This window comes from Ambystoma mexicanum, chromosome 6q (genome assembly GCF_040938575.1).
Source record: "Ambystoma mexicanum isolate Mex_15411 chromosome 6q, UKY_AmexF1_1, whole genome shotgun sequence".
Lineage (NCBI taxonomy): Eukaryota > Metazoa > Chordata > Amphibia > Caudata > Ambystomatidae > Ambystoma > Ambystoma mexicanum.
In genome coordinates, this window is record NC_090937.1 from 1,630,917,397 (window position 1) to 1,630,937,305 (window position 19,909).

Below are 19,909 nucleotides of genomic sequence, written 5' to 3' on the forward strand. Positions count from 1 at the left end.
GTAAACCAACATACTGAGGAAGGTGAAACGTGTGGCTGCGCTCCTCACATGCTGAAGCAGCAGCAGCCCTTTCCCTGAAGCAAAGTTCCTTCATTCCTCACTCCCATAACCCTTAGCAGGGGATTTATGGTAATTGAGTTGAGTTTCCAAACTGGCCCTTCCTTCCTTCCTTCCCATATCTGCCAGCTCGAGAAGGTTTGTTTTGTTGCACCTGGGAAGTAAAGTATCTATTTGCGAGAGAGAGAGAATGAGAGAGAGAGACAGAGAGAGAGAGACAGAGAGAGAAGGGGAAGGGGTGTTGGCAGTTAGGGTGTGAGCTAGAGAAATGAGGCCTGTCTGCAAAAGGCCATGGGATGGGAGTGCGTGGTTGCAGGTTGTTTGGCTTTGTAAGGCCTACTGCCCGCTTCACTCGAAACTGGGTCTAGGGTTGTCGGTTTGTAGGCTGTAAAAGCCCAGAAAATCTCTTGTTCTCCAACCAGCAGAGTGGCGCAGCGGAAGCGTGCTGGGCCCATATCCCAGCGGTCGATGGATCGAAACCATCCTCTGCTAAGTTTTTTCAAATTATGTTTTTGTGTCATGGCATTAGGGCACAAAGAGCTGTAAGTGCCTGGATGCAATGTCATTCCTTGAACTTGCTGCCTCGTTCCACTCTTGCGCTAAATAGGAGAGGGTCCCAGCCCAGCCAACAAAATGTACTGTTCAATCAAACCAAACTTAAAACCAAGCTCCTTTTTTAAGGGGTCCCGGGGAAATGTTGGGCTGACCGGCAAGACCTCATGATGCGAACTGCTTCTGCGTCAAACGCAAGCTTTTTTCATTCCCAGCCAATGACTTATTCTTATTTCTAAGGGGCGCTCCATCAGATAGCCCAGACAGGCAGGCGTTGGTGGTATAGTGGTGAGCATAGCTGCCTTCCAAGCAGTTGACCCAGGTTCGATTCCCAGATCAAATCTTTAAATTGTTCAAAATGCATTTTTTGGAAATCAGACTCATGCTGAAAGCAAAGCTGACACACTTTTCGTGAAAATCAAAACCCCATCCAGGAAAGGTTCTTGCATCCTAGTTTCTGCAACTGTCTATCGGTGAGGGGATTGAAGCGAGCAGGGCTCCTGGCCCCTCCCCGACAAAATGCAATGTCATTCCTTGAACTTGCTGCCTCGTTCCACTCTTGCGCTAAATAGGAGAGGGTCCCAGCCCAGCCAACAAAATGTACTGTTCAATCAAACCAAACTTAAAACCAAGCTCCTTTTTTAAGGGGTCCCGGGGAAATGTTGGGCTGACCGGCAAGACCTCATGATGCGAACTGCTTCTGCGTCAAACGCAAGCTTTTTTCATTCCCAGCCAATGACTTATTCTTATTTCTAAGGGGCGCTCCATCACATAGCCCAGACAGGCAGGCGTTGGTGGTATAGTGGTGAGCATAGCTGCCTTCCAAGCAGTTGTCGCGGGTTCGATTCCCCGCAAACGCAGATCAAATCTTTAAATTGTTCGAAATGCATTTTTGGGAATTCAGACTCATGCTGAAAGCAAAGCTGACACACTTTTCGCGAAAATCAAAACCCCATCCAGGAAAGGTTCTTGCATCCTAGTTTCCGCAACTGTCTATCGGTGAGGGGATTGAAGCGAGCAGGGCTCCTGGCCCCTCCCCGACAAAGCCCTGACGAAGGCCTGACAAAGGCCTATTCGCCTTGCCCTGACGGGCAAAGGTCCCAGCAGGCCACCAAGCACAGCACCTCAGCCTATTAGAGTGAGGTTTCAGGATCTCTCTCATCCTGTAAACCAACATACTGAGGAAGGTGAAACGTGTGGCTGCGCTCCTCACATGCTGAAGCAGCAGCAGCCCTTTCCCTGAAGCAAAGTTCCTTCATTCCTCCCTCCCATAACCCTTAGCAGGGGATTTATGGTAATTGAGTTGAGTTTCCAAACTGGCCCTTCCTTCCTTCCTTCCCATATCTGCCAGCTCGAGAAGGCTTGTTTTGTTGCACCTGGGAAGTAAAGTATCTATTTGCGAGAGAGAGAGAATGAGAGAGAGAGACAGAGAGAGAGAGACAGAGAGAGAAGGGGAAGGGGTGTTGGCAGTTAGGGTGTGAGCTAGAGAAATGAGGCCTGTCTGCAAAAGGCCATGGGATGGGAGTGCGTGGTTGCAGGTTGTTTGGCTTTGTAAGGCCTACTGCCCGCTTCACTCGAAACTGGGTCTAGGGTTGTCGGTTTGTAGGCTGTAAAAGCCCAGAAAAGCTTTTGTTCTCCAAACAGCAGAGTGGCGCAGCGGAAGCGTGCTGGGCCCATAACCCAGAGGTCGATCGATCGAAACCATCCTCTGCTAAGTTTTTTCAAATTATGTTTTTGTGTCATGGCATTAGGGCACAAAGAGCTGTAAGTGCCTGGATGCAATGTCATTCCTTGAACTTGCTGCCTCGTTCCACTCTTGCGCTAAATAGGAGAGGGTCCCAGCCCAGCCAACAAAATGTACTGTTCAATCAAACCAAACTTAAAACCAAGCTCCTTTTTTAAGGGGTCCCGGGGAAATGTTGGGCTGACCGGCAAGACCTCATGATGCGAACTGCTTCTGCGTCAAACGCAAGCTTTTTTCATTCCCAGCCAATGACTTATTCTTATTTCTAAGGGACGCTCCATCAGATAGCCCAGACAGGCAGGCGTTGGTGGTATAGTGGTGAGCATAGCTGCCTTCCAAGCAGTTGACCCGGGTTAGATTCCCGGCCAACGCAGATCAAATCTTTAAATTGTTCAAAATGCATTTTTTGGAAATCAGACTCATGCTGAAAGCAAAGCTGACACACTTTTCGTGAAAATCAAAACCCCATCCAGGAAAGGTTCTTGCATCCTAGTTTCTGCAACTGTCTATCGGTGAGGGGATTGAAGCGAGCAGGGCTCCTGGCCCCTCCCCGACAAAGCCCTGACGAAGGCCTGACAAAGGCCTATTCGCCTTGCCCTGACGGGCAAAGGTCCCAGCAGGCCACCGAGCACAGCACCTCAGCCTATTAGAGTGAGGTTTCAGGATCTCTCTCATCCTGTAAACCAACATACTGAGGAAGGTGAAACGTGTGGCTGCGCTCCTCACATGCTGAAGCAGCAGCAGCCCTTTCCCTGAAGCAAAGTTCCTTCATTCCTCACTCCCATAACCCTTAGCAGGGGATTTATGGTAATTGAGTTGAGTTTCCAAACTGGCCCTTCCTTCCTTCCTTCCCATATCTGCCAGCTCGAGAAGGTTTGTTTTGTTGCACCTGGGAAGTAAAGTATCTATTTGCGAGAGAGAGAGAATGAGAGAGAGAGACAGAGAGAGAGAGACAGAGAGAGAAGGGGAAGGGGTGTTGGCAGTTAGGGTGTGAGCTAGAGAAATGAGGCCTGTCTGCAAAAGGCCATGGGATGGGAGTGCGTGGTTGCAGGTTGTTTGGCTTTGTAAGGCCTACTGCCCGCTTCACTCGAAACTGGGTCTAGGGTTGTCGGTTTGTAGGCTGTAAAAGCCCAGAAAATCTCTTGTTCTCCAACCAGCAGAGTGGCGCAGCGGAAGCGTGCTGGGCCCATATCCCAGCGGTCGATGGATCGAAACCATCCTCTGCTAAGTTTTTTCAAATTATGTTTTTGTGTCATGGCATTAGGGCACAAAGAGCTGTAAGTGCCTGGATGCAATGTCATTCCTTGAACTTGCTGCCTCGTTCCACTCTTGCGCTAAATAGGAGAGGGTCCCAGCCCAGCCAACAAAATGTACTGTTCAATCAAACCAAACTTAAAACCAAGCTCCTTTTTTAAGGGGTCCCGGGGAAATGTTGGGCTGACCGGCAAGACCTCATGATGCGAACTGCTTCTGCGTCAAACGCAAGCTTTTTTCATTCCCAGCCAATGACTTATTCTTATTTCTAAGGGGCGCTCCATCAGATAGCCCAGACAGGCAGGCGTTGGTGGTATAGTGGTGAGCATAGCTGCCTTCCAAGCAGTTGACCCAGGTTCGATTCCCAGATCAAATCTTTAAATTGTTCAAAATGCATTTTTTGGAAATCAGACTCATGCTGAAAGCAAAGCTGACACACTTTTCGTGAAAATCAAAACCCCATCCAGGAAAGGTTCTTGCATCCTAGTTTCTGCAACTGTCTATCGGTGAGGGGATTGAAGCGAGCAGGGCTCCTGGCCCCTCCCCGACAAAATGCAATGTCATTCCTTGAACTTGCTGCCTCGTTCCACTCTTGCGCTAAATAGGAGAGGGTCCCAGCCCAGCCAACAAAATGTACTGTTCAATCAAACCAAACTTAAAACCAAGCTCCTTTTTTAAGGGGTCCCGGGGAAATGTTGGGCTGACCGGCAAGACCTCATGATGCGAACTGCTTCTGCGTCAAACGCAAGCTTTTTTCATTCCCAGCCAATGACTTATTCTTATTTCTAAGGGGCGCTCCATCACATAGCCCAGACAGGCAGGCGTTGGTGGTATAGTGGTGAGCATAGCTGCCTTCCAAGCAGTTGTCGCGGGTTCGATTCCCCGCAAACGCAGATCAAATCTTTAAATTGTTCGAAATGCATTTTTGGGAATTCAGACTCATGCTGAAAGCAAAGCTGACACACTTTTCGCGAAAATCAAAACCCCATCCAGGAAAGGTTCTTGCATCCTAGTTTCCGCAACTGTCTATCGGTGAGGGGATTGAAGCGAGCAGGGCTCCTGGCCCCTCCCCGACAAAGCCCTGACGAAGGCCTGACAAAGGCCTATTCGCCTTGCCCTGACGGGCAAAGGTCCCAGCAGGCCACCAAGCACAGCACCTCAGCCTATTAGAGTGAGGTTTCAGGATCTCTCTCATCCTGTAAACCAACATACTGAGGAAGGTGAAACGTGTGGCTGCGCTCCTCACATGCTGAAGCAGCAGCAGCCCTTTCCCTGAAGCAAAGTTCCTTCATTCCTCCCTCCCATAACCCTTAGCAGGGGATTTATGGTAATTGAGTTGAGTTTCCAAACTGGCCCTTCCTTCCTTCCTTCCCATATCTGCCAGCTCGAGAAGGCTTGTTTTGTTGCACCTGGGAAGTAAAGTATCTATTTGCGAGAGAGAGAGAATGAGAGAGAGAGACAGAGAGAGAGAGACAGAGAGAGAAGGGGAAGGGGTGTTGGCAGTTAGGGTGTGAGCTAGAGAAATGAGGCCTGTCTGCAAAAGGCCATGGGATGGGAGTGCGTGGTTGCAGGTTGTTTGGCTTTGTAAGGCCTACTGCCCGCTTCACTCGAAACTGGGTCTAGGGTTGTCGGTTTGTAGGCTGTAAAAGCCCAGAAAAGCTTTTGTTCTCCAAACAGCAGAGTGGCGCAGCGGAAGCGTGCTGGGCCCATAACCCAGAGGTCGATCGATCGAAACCATCCTCTGCTAAGTTTTTTCAAATTATGTTTTTGTGTCATGGCATTAGGGCACAAAGAGCTGTAAGTGCCTGGATGCAATGTCATTCCTTGAACTTGCTGCCTCGTTCCACTCTTGCGCTAAATAGGAGAGGGTCCCAGCCCAGCCAACAAAATGTACTGTTCAATCAAACCAAACTTAAAACCAAGCTCCTTTTTTAAGGGGTCCCTGGGAAATGTTGGGCTGACCGGCAAGACCTCATGATGCGAACTGCTTCTGCGTCAAACGCAAGCTTTTTTCATTCCCAGCCAATGACTTATTCTTATTTCTAAGGGGCGCTCCATCAGATAGCCCAGACAGGCAGGCGTTGGTGGTATAGTGGTGAGCATAGCTGCCTTCCAAGCAGTTGACCCGGGGTTCGATTCCCGACCAACGCAGATCAAATCTTTAAATTGTTCAAAATGCATTTTTTGGAAATCAGACTCATGCTGAAAGCAAAGCTGACACACTTTTCGTGAAAATCAAAACCCCATCCAGGAAAGGTTCTTGCATCCTAGTTTCTGCAACTGTCTATCGGTGAGGGGATTGAAGCAAGCAGGGCTCCTGGCCCTTCCCCGACAAAGGCCTGACGAAGGCCTGACAAAGGCCTATTTGCCTTGCCCTGACGGGCAAAGGTCCCAGCAGGCCACCGAGCACAGCACCTCAGCCTATTAGAGTGAGGTTTCAGGATCTCTCTCATCCTGTAAACCAACATACTGAGGAAGGTGAAACGTGTGGCTGTGCTCCTCACATGCTGAAGCAGCAGCAGCCCTTTCCCTGAAGCAAAGTTCCTTCATTCCTCCCTCCCATAACCCTTAGCAGGGGATTTATGGTAATTGAGTTGAGTTTCCAAACTGGCCCTTCCTTCCTTCCCATATCTGCCAGCTCGAGAAGGCTTGTTTTGTTGCACCTGGGAAGTAAAGTATCTATTTGCGAGAGAGAGAGAGAATGAGAGAGAGAGACAGAGAGAGGGAGACAGAGAGAGAAGGGGAAGGGGTGTTGGCAGTTAGGGTGTGAGCTAGAGAAATGAGGCCTGTCTGCAAAAGGCCATGGGATGGGAGTGCGTGGTTGCAGGTTGTTTGGCTTTGTAAGGCCTACTGCCCGCTTCACTCGAAACTGGGTCTATGGTTGTCGGTTTGTAGGCTGTAAAAGCCCAGAAAAGCTCTTGTTCTCCAACCAGCAGAGTGGCGCAGCGGAAGCGTGCTGGGCCCATAACCCAGAGGTCGATGGATCGAAACCATCCTCTGCTAACTTTTTTCAAATTATGTTTTTGTGTCATGGCATTAGGGCACAAAGAGCTGTAAGTGCCTGGATGCAATGTCATTCCTTGAACTTGCTGCCTCGTTCCACTCTTGCGCTAAATAAGAGAGGGTCCCAGCCCAGCCAACAAAATGTACTGTTCAATCAAACCAAACTTAAAACCAAGCTCCTTTTTTAAGGGGTCCCGGGGAAATGTTGGGCTGACCGGCAAGACCTCATGATGCGAACTGCTTCTGCGTCAAACGCAAGCTTTTTTCATTCCCAGCCAATGACTTATTCTTATTTCTAAGGGGCGCTCCATCAGATAGCCCAGACAGGCAGGCGTTGGTGGTATAGTGGTGAGCATAGCTGCCTTCCAAGCAGTTGACCCGGGTTCGATTCCCGGCCAATGCAGATCAAATCTTTAAATTGTTCAAAATGCATTTTTTGGAAATCAGACTCATGCTGAAAGCAAAGCTGACACACTTTTCGTGAAAATCAAAACCCCATCCAGGAAAGGTTCTTGCATCCTAGTTTCTGCAACTGTCTATCGGTGAGGGGATTGAAGCGAGCAGGGCTCCTGGCCCCTCCCCGACAAAGGCCTGACAAAGGCCTATTCGCCTTGCCCTGACGGGCAAAGGTCCCAGCAGGCCACCGAGCACAGCACCTCAGCCTATTAGAGTGAGGTTTCAGGATCTCTCTCATCCTGTAAACCAACATACTGAGGAAGGTGAAACGTGTGGCTGTGCTCCTCACATGCTGAAGCAGCAGCAGCCCTTTCCCTGAAGCAAAGTTCCTTCATTCCTCCCTCCCATAACCCTTAGCAGGGGATTTATGGTAATTGAGTTGAGTTTCCAAACTGGCCCTTCCTTCCTTCCTTCCCATATCTGCCAGCTCGAGAAGGCTTGTTTTGTTGCACCTGGGAAGTAAAGTATCTATTTGCGAGAGAGAGAGAATGAGAGAGAGAGACAGAGAGAGAGAGAGACAGAGAGAGAAGGGGAAGGGGTGTTGGCAGTTAGGGTGTGAGCTAGAGAAATGAGGCCTGTCTGCAAAAGGCCATGGGATGGGAGTGCGTGGTTGCAGGTTGTTTGGCTTTGTAAGGCCTACTGCCCGCTTCACTCGAAACTGGGTCTAGGGTTGTCGGTTTGTAGGCTGTAAAAGCCCAGAAAAGCTCTTGTTCTCCAACCAGCAGAGTGGTGCAGCGGAAGCGTGCTGGGCCCATAACCCAGAGGTCGATGGATCGAAACCATCCTCTGCTAAGTTTTTTCAAATTATGTTTTTGTGTCATGGCATTAGGGCACAAAGAGCTGTAAGTACCTGGATGCAATGTCATTCCTTGAACTTGCTGCCTCGTTCCACTCTTGCGCTAAATAGGAGAGGGTCCCAGCCCAGCCAATAAAATGAACTGTTCAATCAAACCAAACTTAAACCAAGCTCCTTTTTTAAGGGGTCCCGGGGAAATGTTGGGCTGACCGGCAAGACCTCATGATGCGAACTGCTTCTGCGTCAAACGCAAGCTTTTTTCATTCCCAGCCAATGACTTATTCTTATTTCTAAGGGGCGCTCCATCAGATAGCCCAGACAGGCAGGCGTTGGTGGTATAGTGGTGAGCATAGCTGCCTTCCAAGCAGTTGACCCGGGTTCGATTCCCGGCCAACGCAATCTTTAAATTGTTCAAAATGCATTTTTTGGAAATCAGACTCATGCTGAAAGCAAAGCTGACACACTTTTCGTGAAAATCAAAACCCCATCCAGGAAAGGTTCTTGCATCCTAGTTTCTGCAACTGTCTATCGGTGAGGGGATTGAAGCAAGCAGGGCTCCTGGCCCTTCCCCGACAAAGCCCTGACGAAGGCCTGACAAAGGCCTATTCGCCTTGCCCTGACGGGCAAAGGTCCCAGCAGGCCACCGAGCACAGCACCTCAGCCTATTAGAGTGAGGTTTCAGGATCTCTCTCATCCTGTAAACCAACATACTGAGGAAGGTGAAACGTGTGGCTGCGCTCCTCACATGCTGAAGCAGCAGCAGCCCTTTCCCTGAAGCAAAGTTCCTTCATTCCTCCCTCCCATAACCCTTAGCAGGGGATTTATGGTAATTGAGTTGAGTTTCCAAACTGGCCCTTCCTTCCTTCCTTCCCATATCTGCCAGCTCGAGAAGGCTTGTTTTGTTGCACCTGGGAAGTAAAGTATCTATTTGCGAGAGAGAGAGAGAATGAGAGAGAGAGACAGAGAGAGGGAGACAGAGAGAGAAGGGGAAGGGGTGTTGGCAGTTAGGGTGTGAGCTAGAGAAATGAGGCCTGTCTGCAAAAGGCCATGGGATGGGAGTGCGTGGTTGCAGGTTGTTTGGCTTTGTAAGGCCTACTGCCCGCTTCACTCGAAACTGGGTCTATGGTTGTCGGTTTGTAGGCTGTAAAAGCCCAGAAAAGCTCTTGTACTCCAACCAGCAGAGTGGCGCAGCGGAAGCGTGCTGGGCCCATAACCCAGAGGTCGATGGATCGAAACCATCCTCTGCTAACTTTTTTCAAATTATGTTTTTGTGTCATGGCATTAGGGCACAAAGAGCTGTAAGTGCCTGGATGCAATGTCATTCCTTGAACTTGCTGCCTCGTTCCACTCTTGCGCTAAATAAGAGAGGGTCCCAGCCCAGCCAACAAAATGTACTGTTCAATCAAACCAAACTTAAAACCAAGCTCCTTTTTTAAGGGGTCCCGGGGAAATGTTGGGCTGACCGGCAAGACCTCATGATGCGAACTGCTTCTGCGTCAAACGCAAGCTTTTTTCATTCCCAGCCAATGACTTATTCTTATTTCTAAGGGGCGCTCCATCAGATAGCCCAGACAGGCAGGCGTTGGTGGTATAGTGGTGAGCATAGCTGCCTTCCAAGCAGTTGACCCGGGTTCGATTCCCGGCCAACGCAGATCAAATCTTTAAATTGTTCAAAATGCATTTTTTGGAAATCAGACTCATGCTGAAAGCAAAGCTGACACGCTTTTCGCGAAAATCAAAACCCCATCCAGGAAAGGTTCTTGCATCCTAGTTTCTGCAACTGTCTATCGGTGAGGGGATTGAAGCGAGCAGGGCTCCTGGCCCCTCCCCGACAAAGCCCTGACGAAGGCCTGACAAAGGCCTATTCGCCTTGCCCTGACGGGCAAAGGTCCCAGCAGGCCACCGAGCACAGCACCTCAGCCTATTAGAGTGAGGTTTCAGGATCTCTCTCATCCTGTAAACCAACACACTGAGGAAGGTGAAACGTGTGGCTGCGCTCCTCACATGCTGAAGCAGCAGCAGCCCTTTCCCTGAAGCAAAGTTCCTTCATTCCTCCCTCCCATAACCCTTAGCAGGGGATTTATGGTAATTGAGTTGAGTTTCCAAACTGTCCCTTCCTTCCTTCCTTCCCATATCTGCCAGCTCGAGAAGGCTTATTTTGTTGCACCTGGGAAGTAAAGTATCTATTTGCGAGAGAGAGAGAATGAGAGAGAGAGACAGAGAGAGAGAGACAGAGAGAGAAGGGGAAGGGGTGTTGGCAGTTAGGGTGTGAGCTAGAGAAATGAGGCCTGTCTGCAAAAGGCCATGGGATGGGAGTGCGTGGTTGCAGGTTGTTTGGCTTTGTAAGGCCTACTGCCCGCTTCACTCGAAACTGGGTCTAGGGTTGTCGGTTTGTAGGCTGTAAAAGCCCAGAAAAGCTCTTGTTCTCCAACCAGCAGAGTGGTGCAGCGGAAGCGTGCTGGGCCCATAACCCAGAGGTCGATGGATCGAAACCATCCTCTGCTAAGTTTTTTCAAATTATGTTTTTGTGTCATGGCATTAGGGCACAAAGAGCTGTAAGTGCCTGGATGCAATGTCATTCCTTGAACTTGCTGCCTCGTTCCACTCTTGCGCTAAATAGGAGAGGTTCCCAGCCCAGCCAACAAAATGTACTGTTCAATCAAACCAAACTTAAAACCAAGCTCCTTTTTTAAGGGGTCCCGGGGAAATGTTGGGCTGACCGGCAAGACCTCATGATGCGAACTGCTTCTGCGTCAAACGCAAGCTTTTTTCATTCCCAGCCAATGACTTATTCTTATTTCTAAGGGGCGCTCCATCAGATAGCCCAGACAGGCAGGCGTTGGTGGTATAGTGGTGAGCATAGCTGCCTTCCAAGCAGTTGACCCGGTTCCGATTCCCGGCCAATGCAGATCAAATCTTTAAATTGTTCAAAATGCATTTTTTGGAAATCAGACTCATGCTGAAAGCAAAGCTGACACACTTTTCGTGAAAATCAAAACCCCATCCAGGAAAGGTTCTTGCATCCTAGTTTCTGCAACTGTCTATCGGTGAGGGGATTGAAGCGAGCAGGGCTCCTGGCCCCTCCCCGACAAAGGCCTGACAAAGGCCTATTCGCCTTGCCCTGACGGGCAAAGGTCCCAGCAGGCCACCGAGCACAGCACCTCAGCCTATTAGAGTGAGGTTTCAGGATCTCTCTCATCCTGTAAACCAACATACTGAGGAAGGTGAAACGTGTGGCTGTGCTCCTCACATGCTGAAGCAGCAGCAGCCCTTTCCCTGAAGCAAAGTTCCTTCATTCCTCCCTCCCATAACCCTTAGCAGGGGATTTATGGTAATTGAGTTGAGTTTCCAAACTGGCCCTTCCTTCCTTCCTTCCCATATCTGCCAGCTCGAGAAGGCTTGTTTTGTTGCACCTGGGAAGTAAAGTATCTATTTGCGAGAGAGAGAGAATGAGAGAGAGAGACAGAGAGAGAGAGACAGAGAGAGAAGGGGAAGGGGTGTTGGCAGTTAGGGTGTGAGCTAGAGAAATGAGGCCTGTCTGCAAAAGGCCATGGGATGGGAGTGCGTGGTTGCAGGTTGTTTGGCTTTGTAAGGCCTACTGCCCGCTTCACTCGAAACTGGGTCTAGGGTTGTCGGTTTGTAGGCTGTAAAAGCCCAGATAAGCTCTTGTTCTCCAACCAGCAGAGTGGTGCAGCGGAAGCGTGCTGGGCCCATAACCCAGAGGTCGATGGATCGAAACCATCCTCTGCTAAGTTTTTTCAAATTATGTTTTTGTGTCATGGCATTAGGGCACAAAGAGCTGTAAGTGCCTGGATGCAATGTCATTCCTTGAACTTGCTGCCTCGTTCCACTCTTGCGCTAAATAGGAGAGGGTCCCAGCCCAGCCAATAAAATGAACTGTTCAATCAAACCAAACTTAAACCAAGCTCCTTTTTTAAGGGGTCCCGGGGAAATGTTGGGCTGACCGGCAAGACCTCATGATGCGAACTGCTTCTGCGTCAAACGCAAGCTTTTTTCATTCCCAGCCAATGACTTATTCTTATTTCTAAGGGGCGCTCCATCAGATAGCCCAGACAGGCAGGCGTTGGTGGTATAGTGGTGAGCATAGCTGCCTTCCAAGCAGTTGACCCGGGTTCGATTCCCGGCCAACGCAATCTTTAAATTGTTCAAAATGCATTTTTTGGAAATCAGACTCATGCTGAAAGCAAAGCTGACACACTTTTCGTGAAAATCAAAACCCCATCCAGGAAAGGTTCTTGCATCCTAGTTTCTGCAACTGTCTATCGGTGAGGGGATTGAAGCAAGCAGGGCTCCTGGCCCTTCCCCGACAAAGCCCTGACGAAGGCCTGACAAAGGCCTATTCGCCTTGCCCTGACGGGCAAAGGTCCCAGCAGGCCACCGAGCACAGCACCTCAGCCTATTAGAGTGAGGTTTCAGGATCTCTCTCATCCTGTAAACCAACATACTGAGGAAGGTGAAACGTGTGGCTGCGCTCCTCACATGCTGAAGCAGCAGCAGCCCTTTCCCTGAAGCAAAGTTCCTTCATTCCTCCCTCCCATAACCCTTAGCAGGGGATTTATGGTAATTGAGTTGAGTTTCCAAACTGGCCCTTCCTTCCTTCCTTCCCATATCTGCCAGCTCGAGAAGGCTTGTTTTGTTGCACCTGGGAAGTAAAGTATCTATTTGCGAGAGAGAGAGAGAATGAGAGAGAGAGACAGAGAGAGGGAGACAGAGAGAGAAGGGGAAGGGGTGTTGGCAGTTAGGGTGTGAGCTAGAGAAATGAGGACTGTCTGCAAAAGGCCATGGGATGGGAGTGCGTGGTTGCAGGTTGTTTGGCTTTGTAAGGCCTACTGCCCGCTTCACTCGAAACTGGGTCTATGGTTGTCGGTTTGTAGGCTGTAAAAGCCCAGAAAAGCTCTTGTACTCCAACCAGCAGAGTGGCGCAGCGGAAGTGTGCTGGGCCCATAACCCAGAGGTCGATGGATCGAAACCATCCTCTGCTAACTTTTTTCAAATTATGTTTTTGTGTCATGGCATTAGGGCACAAAGAGCTGTAAGTGCCTGGATGCAATGTCATTCCTTGAACTTGCTGCCTCGTTCCACTCTTGCGCTAAATAAGAGAGGGTCCCAGCCCAGCCAACAAAATGTACTGTTCAATCAAACCAAACTTAAAACCAAGCTCCTTTTTTAAGGGGTCCCGGGGAAATGTTGGGCTGACCGGCAAGACCTCATGATGCGAACTGCTTCTGCGTCAAACGCAAGCTTTTTTCATTCCCAGCCAATGACTTATTCTTATTTCTAAGGGGCGCTCCATCAGATAGCCCAGACAGGCAGGCGTTGGTGGTATAGTGGTGAGCATAGCTGCCTTCCAAGCAGTTGACCCGGGTTCGATTCCCGGCCAACGCAGATCAAATCTTTAAATTGTTCAAAATGCATTTTTTGGAAATCAGACTCATGCTGAAAGCAAAGCTGACACGCTTTTCGCGAAAATCAAAACCCCATCCAGGAAAGGTTCTTGCATCCTAGTTTCTGCAACTGTCTATCGGTGAGGGGATTGAAGCGAGCAGGGCTCCTGGCCCCTCCCCGACAAAGCCCTGACGAAGGCCTGACAAAGGCCTATTCGCCTTGCCCTGACGGGCAAAGGTCCCAGCAGGCCACCGAGCACAGCACCTCAGCCTATTAGAGTGAGGTTTCAGGATCTCTCTCATCCTGTAAACCAACACACTGAGGAAGGTGAAACGTGTGGCTGCGCTCCTCACATGCTGAAGCAGCAGCAGCCCTTTCCCTGAAGCAAAGTTCCTTCATTCCTCCCTCCCATAACCCTTAGCAGGGGATTTATGGTAATTGAGTTGAGTTTCCAAACTGTCCCTTCCTTCCTTCCTTCCCATATCTGCCAGCTCGAGAAGGCTTATTTTGTTGCACCTGGGAAGTAAAGTATCTATTTGCGAGAGAGAGAGAATGAGAGAGAGAGACAGAGAGAGAGAGACAGAGAGAGAAGGGGAAGGGGTGTTGGCAGTTAGGGTGTGAGCTAGAGAAATGAGGCCTGTCTGCAAAAGGCCATGGGATGGGAGTGCGTGGTTGCAGGTTGTTTGGCTTTGTAAGGCCTACTGCCCGCTTCACTCGAAACTGGGTCTATGGTTGTCGGTTTGTAGGCTGTAAAAGCCCAGAAAAGCTCTTGTTCTCCAACCAGCAGAGTGGTGCAGCGGAAGCGTGCTGGGCCCATAACCCAGAGGTCGATGGATCGAAACCATCCTCTGCTAAGTTTTTTCAAATTATGTTTTTGTGTCATGGCATTAGGGCACAAAGAGCTGTAAGTGCCTGGATGCAATGTCATTCCTTGAACTTGCTGCCTCGTTCCACTCTTGCGCTAAATAGGAGAGGTTCCCAGCCCAGCCAACAAAATGTACTGTTCAATCAAACCAAACTTAAAACCAAGCTCCTTTTTTAAGGGGTCCCGGGGAAATGTTGGGCTGACCGGCAAGACCTCATGATGCGAACTGCTTCTGCGTCAAACGCAAGCTTTTTTCATTCCCAGCCAATGACTTATTCTTATTTCTAAGGGGCGCTCCATCAGATAGCCCAGACAGGCAGGCGTTGGTGGTATAGTGGTGAGCATAGCTGCTTTCCAAGCAGTTGACCCGGTTCCGATTCCCGGCCAATGCAGATCAAATCTTTAAATTGTTCAAAATGCATTTTTTGGAAATCAGACTCATGCTGAAAGCAAAGCTGACACACTTTTCGTGAAAATCAAAACCCCATCCAGGAAAGGTTCTTGCATCCTAGTTTCTGCAACTGTCTATCGGTGAGGGGATTGAAGCGAGCAGGGCTCCTGGCCCCTCCCCGACAAAGCCCTGACGAAGGCCTGACAAAGGCCTATTCGCCTTGCCCTGACGGGCAAAGGTCCCAGCAGGCCACCGAGCACAGCACCTCAGCCTATTAGAGTGAGGTTACAGGATCTCTCTCATCCTGTAAACCAACATACTGAGGAAGGTGAAACGTGTGGCTGCGCTCCTCACATGCTGAAGCAGCAGCAGCCCTTTCCCTGAAGCAAAGTTCCTTCATTCCTCCCTCCCATAACCCTTAGCAGGGGATTTATGGTAATTGAGTTGAGTTTCCAAACTGGCCCTTCCTTCCTTCCTTCCCATATCTGCCAGCTCGAGAAGGCTTGTTTTGTTGCACCTGGGAAGTAAAGTATCTATTTGCGAGAGAGAGAGAATGAAAGAGAGAGACAGAGAGAGAGAGACAGAGAGAGAAGGGGAAGGGGTGTTGGCAGTTAGGGTGTGAGCTAGAGAAATGAGGCCTGTCTGCAAAAGGCCATGGGATGGGAGTGCGTGGTTGCAGGTTGTTTGGCTTTGTAAGGCCTACTGCCCGCTTCACTCGAAACTGGGTCTATGGTTGTCGGTTTGTAGGCTGTAAAAGCCCAGAAAAGCTCTTGTCTCCAACCAGCAGAGTGGCGCAGTGGAAGGGTGCTGGGCCCATAACCCAGAGGTCGATGGATCGAAACCATCCTCTGCTAACTTTTTTCAAATTATGTTTTTGTGTCATGGCATTAGGGCACAAAGAGCTGTAAGTGCCTGGATGCAATGTCATTCCTTGAACTTGCTGCCTCGTTCCACTCTTGCGCTAAATAGGAGAGGGTCCCAGCCCAGCCAACAAAATGTACTGTTCAATCAAACCAAACTTAAAACCAAGCTCCTTTTTTAAGGGGTCCCGGGGAAATGTTGGGCTGACCGGCAAGACCTCATGATGCGAACTGCTTCTGCGTCAAACGCAAGCTTTTTTCATTCCCAGCCAATGACTTATTCTTATTTCTAAGGGGCGCTCCATCAGATAGCCCAGACAGGCAGGCGTTGGTGGTATAGTGGTGAGCATAGCTGCCTTCCAAGCAGTTGACCCGGGTTAGATTCCCGGCCAACGCAGATCAAATCTTTAAATTGTTCAAAATGCATTTTTTGGAAATCAGACTCATGCTGAAAGCAAAGCTGACACACTTTTCGTGAAAATCAAAACCCCATCCAGGAAAGGTTCTTGCATCCTAGTTTCTGCAACTGTCTATCGGTGAGGGGTTTGAAGCGAGCAGGGCTCCTGGCCCCTCCCCGACAAAGCCCTGACGAAGGCCTGACAAAGGCCTATTCGCCTTGCCCTGACGGGCAAAGGTCCCAGCAGGCCACCGAGCACAGCACCTCAGCCTATTAGAGTGAGGTTTCAGGATCTCTCTCATCCTGTAAACCAACATACTGAGGAAGGTGAAACGTGTGGCTGCGCTCCTCACATGCTGAAGCAGCAGCAGCCCTTTCCCTGAAGCAAAGTTCCTTCATTCCTCACTCCCATAACCCTTAGCAGGGGATTTATGGTAATTGAGTTGAGTTTCCAAACTGGCCCTTCCTTCCTTCCTTCCCATATCTGCCAGCTCGAGAAGGCTTGTTTTGTTGCTGCTAACTTTTTTCAAATTATGTTTTTGTGTCATGGCATTAGGGCACAAAGAGCTGTAAGTGCCTGGATGCAATGTCATTCCTTGAACTTGCTGCCTCGTTCCACTCTTGCGCTAAATAAGAGAGGGTCCCAGTAAACCAACATACTGAGGAAGGTGAAACGTGTGGCTGTGCTCCTCACATGCTGAAGCAGCAGCAGCCCTTTCCCTGAAGCAAAGTTCCTTCATTCCTCCCTCCCATAACCCTTAGCAGGGGATTTATGGTAATTGAGTTGAGTTTCCAAACTGGCCCTTCCTTCCTTCCTTCCTTCCCATATCTGCCAGCTCGAGAAGGCTTGTTTTGTTGCACCTGGGAAGTAAAGTATCTATTTGCGAGAGAGAGAGAATGAGAGAGAGAGACAGAGAGAGAGAGACAGAGAGAGAAGGGGAAGGGGTGTTGGCAGTTAGGGTGTGAGCTAGAGAAATGAGGCCTGTCTGCAAAAGGCCATGGGATGGGAGTGCGTGGTTGCAGGTTGTTTGGCTTTGTAAGGCCTACTGCCCGCTTCACTCGAAACTGGGTCTAGGGTTGTCGGTTTGTAGGCTGTAAAAGCCCAGAAAAGCTCTTGTTCTCCAACCAGCAGAGTGGTGCAGCGGAAGCGTGCTGGGCCCATAACCCAGAGGTCGATGGATCGAAACCATCCTCTGCCAAGTTTTTTCAAATTATGTTTTTGTGTCATGGCATTAGGGCACAAAGAGCTGTAAGTGCCTGGATGCAATGTCATTCCTTGAACTTGCTGCCTCGTTCCACTCTTGCGCTAAATAGGAGAGGGTCCCAGCCCAGCCAATAAAATGTACTGTTCAATCAAACCAAACTTAAACCAAGCTCTTTTTTTAAGGGGTCCCGGGGAAATGTTGGGCTGACCGGCAAGACCTCATGATGCGAACTGCTTCTGCGTCAAACGCAAGCTTTTTTCATTCCCAGCCAATGACTTATTCTTATTTCTAAGGGCCGCTCCATCAGATAGCCCAGACAGGCAGGCGTTGGTGGTATAGTGGTGAGCATAGCTGCCTTCCAAGCAGTTGACCCGGGTTCGATTCCCGGCCAACGCAGATCAAATCTTTAAATTGTTCAAAATGCATTTTTTGGAAATCAGACTCATGCTGAAAGCAAAGCTGACACACTTTTCGTGAAAATCAAAACCCCATCCAGGAAAGGTTCTTGCATCCTAGTTTCTGCAACTGTCTATCGGTGAGGGGATTGAAGCAAGCAGGGCTCCTGGCCCTTCCCCGACAAAGCCCTGACGAAGGCCTGACAAAGGCCTATTCGCCTTGCCCTGACGGGCAAAGGTCCCAGCAGGCCACCGAGCACAGCACCTCAGCCTATTAGAGTGAGGTTTCAGGATCTCTCTCATCCTGTAAACCAACATACTGAGAAAGGTGAAACGTGTGGCTGCGCTCCTCACATGCTGAAGCAGCAGCAGCCCTTTCCCTGAAGCAAAGTTCCTTCATTCCTCCCTCCCATAACCCTTAGCAGGGGATTTATGGTAATTGAGTTGAGTTTCCAAACTGGCCCTTCCTTCCTTCCTTCCCATATCTGCCAGCTCGAGAAGGCTTGTTTTGTTGCACCTGGGAAGTAAAGTATCTATTTGCGAGAGAGAGAGAGAATGAGAGAGAGAGACAGAGAGAGGGAGACAGAGAGAGAAGGGGAAGGGGTGTTGGCAGTTAGGGTGTGAGCTAGAGAAATGAGGCCTGTCTGCAAAAGGCCATGGGATGGGAGTGCGTGGTTGCAGGTTGTTTGGCTTTGTAAGGCCTACTGCCCGCTTCACTCGAAACTGGGTCTATGGTTGTCGGTTTGTAGGCTGTAAAAGCCCAGAAAAGCTCTTGTACTCCAACCAGCAGAGTGGCGCAGCGGAAGCGTGCTGGGCCCATAACCCAGAGGTCGATGGATCGAAACCATCCTCTGCTAACTTTTTTCAAATTATGTTTTTGTGTCATGGCATTAGGGCACAAAGAGCTGTAAGTGCCTGGATGCAATGTCATTCCTTGAACTTGCTGCCTCGTTCCACTCTTGCGCTAAATAAGAGAGGGTCCCAGCCCAGCCAACAAAATGTACTGTTCAATCAAACCAAACTTAAAACCAAGCTCCTTTTTTAAGGGGTCCCGGGGAAATGTTGGGCTGACCGGCAAGACCTCATGATGCGAACTGCTTCTGCGTCAAACGCAAGCTTTTTTCATTCCCAGCCAATGACTTATTCTTATTTCTAAGGGGCGCTCCATCAGATAGCCCAGACAGGCAGGCGTTGGTGGTATAGTGGTGAGCATAGCTGCCTTCCAAGCAGTTGACCCGGGTTCGATTCCCGGCCAACGCAGATCAAATCTTTAAATTGTTCAAAATGCATTTTTTGGAAATCAGACTCATGCTGAAAGCCAAGCTGACACGCTTTTCGCGAAAATCAAAACCCCATCCAGGAAAGGTTCTTGCATCCTAGTTTCTGCAACTGTCTATCGGTGAGGGGATTGAAGCGAGCAGGGCTCCTGGCCCCTCCCCGACAAAGCCCTGACGAAGGCCTGACAAAGGCCTATTCGCCTTGCCCTGACGGGCAAAGGTCCCAGCAGGCCACCGAGCACAGCACCTCAGCCTATTAGAGTGAGGTTTCAGGATCTCTCTCATCCTGTAAACCAACACACTGAGGAAGGTGAAACGTGTGGCTGCGCTCCTCACATGCTGAAGCAGCAGCAGCCCTTTCCCTGAAGCAAAGTTCCTTCATTCCTCCCTCCCATAACCCTTAGCAGGGGATTTATGGTAATTGAGTTGAGTTTCCAAACTGGCCCTTCCTTCCTTCCTTCCCATATCTGCCAGCTCGAGAAGGCTTGTTTTGTTGCACCTGGGAAGTAAAGTATATATTTGCGAGAGAGAGAGAATGAGAGAGAGAGACAGAGAGAGAGAGACAGAGAGAGAAGGGGAAGGGGTGTTGGCAGTTAGGGTGTGAGCTAGAGAAATGAGGCCTGTCTGCAAAAGGCCATGGGATGGGAGTGCGTGGTTGCAGGTTGTTTGGCTTTGTAAGGCCTACTGCCCGCTTCACTCGAAACTGGGTCTAGGGTTGTCGGTTTGTAGGCTGTAAAAGCCCAGAAAAGCTGTTGTTCTCCAACCAGCAGAGTGGCGCAGCGGAAGCGTGCTGGGCCCATAACCCAGAGGTCGATGGATCGAAGCCATCCTCTGCTAACTTTTTTCAAATTATGTTTTTGTGTCATGGCATTAGGGCACAAAGAGCTGTAAGTGCCTGGATGCAATGTCATTCCTTGAACTTGCTGCCTCGTTCCACTCTTGCGCTAAATAGGAGAGGGTCCCAGCCCAGCCAACAAAATGTACTGTTCAATCAAACCAAACTTAAAACCAAGCTCCTTTTTTAAGGGGTCCCGGGGAAATGTTGGGCTGACCGGCAAGACCTCATGATGCGAACTGCTTCTGCGTCAAACGCAAGCTTTTTTCATTCCCAGCCAATGACTTATTCTTATTTCTAAGGGGCGCTCCATCACATAGCCCAGACAGGCAGGCGTTGGTGGTATAGTGGTGAGCATAGCTGCCTTCCAAGCAGTTGTCCCGGGTTCGATTCCCAGCCAACGCAGATCAAATCTT

General features: G+C 49.7%; 6 non-coding genes across 6 annotated transcripts; all 6 read left to right on the forward strand.

The window, feature by feature from the left end:
• Positions 1–8,188: 8,188 nt before the first annotated feature.
• On the forward strand, positions 8,189–8,260 carry TRNAG-UCC (transfer RNA glycine (anticodon UCC)). The gene has a single exon. It is a non-coding gene; the product is annotated as a tRNA-Gly (tRNA).
• Positions 8,261–9,441: 1,181 nt separating this feature from the next.
• TRNAG-UCC (transfer RNA glycine (anticodon UCC)) lies at positions 9,442–9,513 on the forward strand. Its single transcript has one exon. It is a non-coding gene; the product is annotated as a tRNA-Gly (tRNA).
• Positions 9,514–11,943: 2,430 nt separating this feature from the next.
• Positions 11,944–12,015, forward strand: TRNAG-UCC (transfer RNA glycine (anticodon UCC)). Its single transcript has one exon. It is a non-coding gene; the product is annotated as a tRNA-Gly (tRNA).
• Positions 12,016–13,196: 1,181 nt separating this feature from the next.
• On the forward strand, positions 13,197–13,268 carry TRNAG-UCC (transfer RNA glycine (anticodon UCC)). Its single transcript has one exon. It is a non-coding gene; the product is annotated as a tRNA-Gly (tRNA).
• A 4,042-nt stretch (positions 13,269–17,310) lies between these two features.
• Positions 17,311–17,382, forward strand: TRNAG-UCC (transfer RNA glycine (anticodon UCC)). The gene has a single exon. It is a non-coding gene; the product is annotated as a tRNA-Gly (tRNA).
• Positions 17,383–18,569: 1,187 nt separating this feature from the next.
• TRNAG-UCC (transfer RNA glycine (anticodon UCC)) lies at positions 18,570–18,641 on the forward strand. Its single transcript has one exon. It is a non-coding gene; the product is annotated as a tRNA-Gly (tRNA).
• Positions 18,642–19,909: the final 1,268 nt, after the last annotated feature.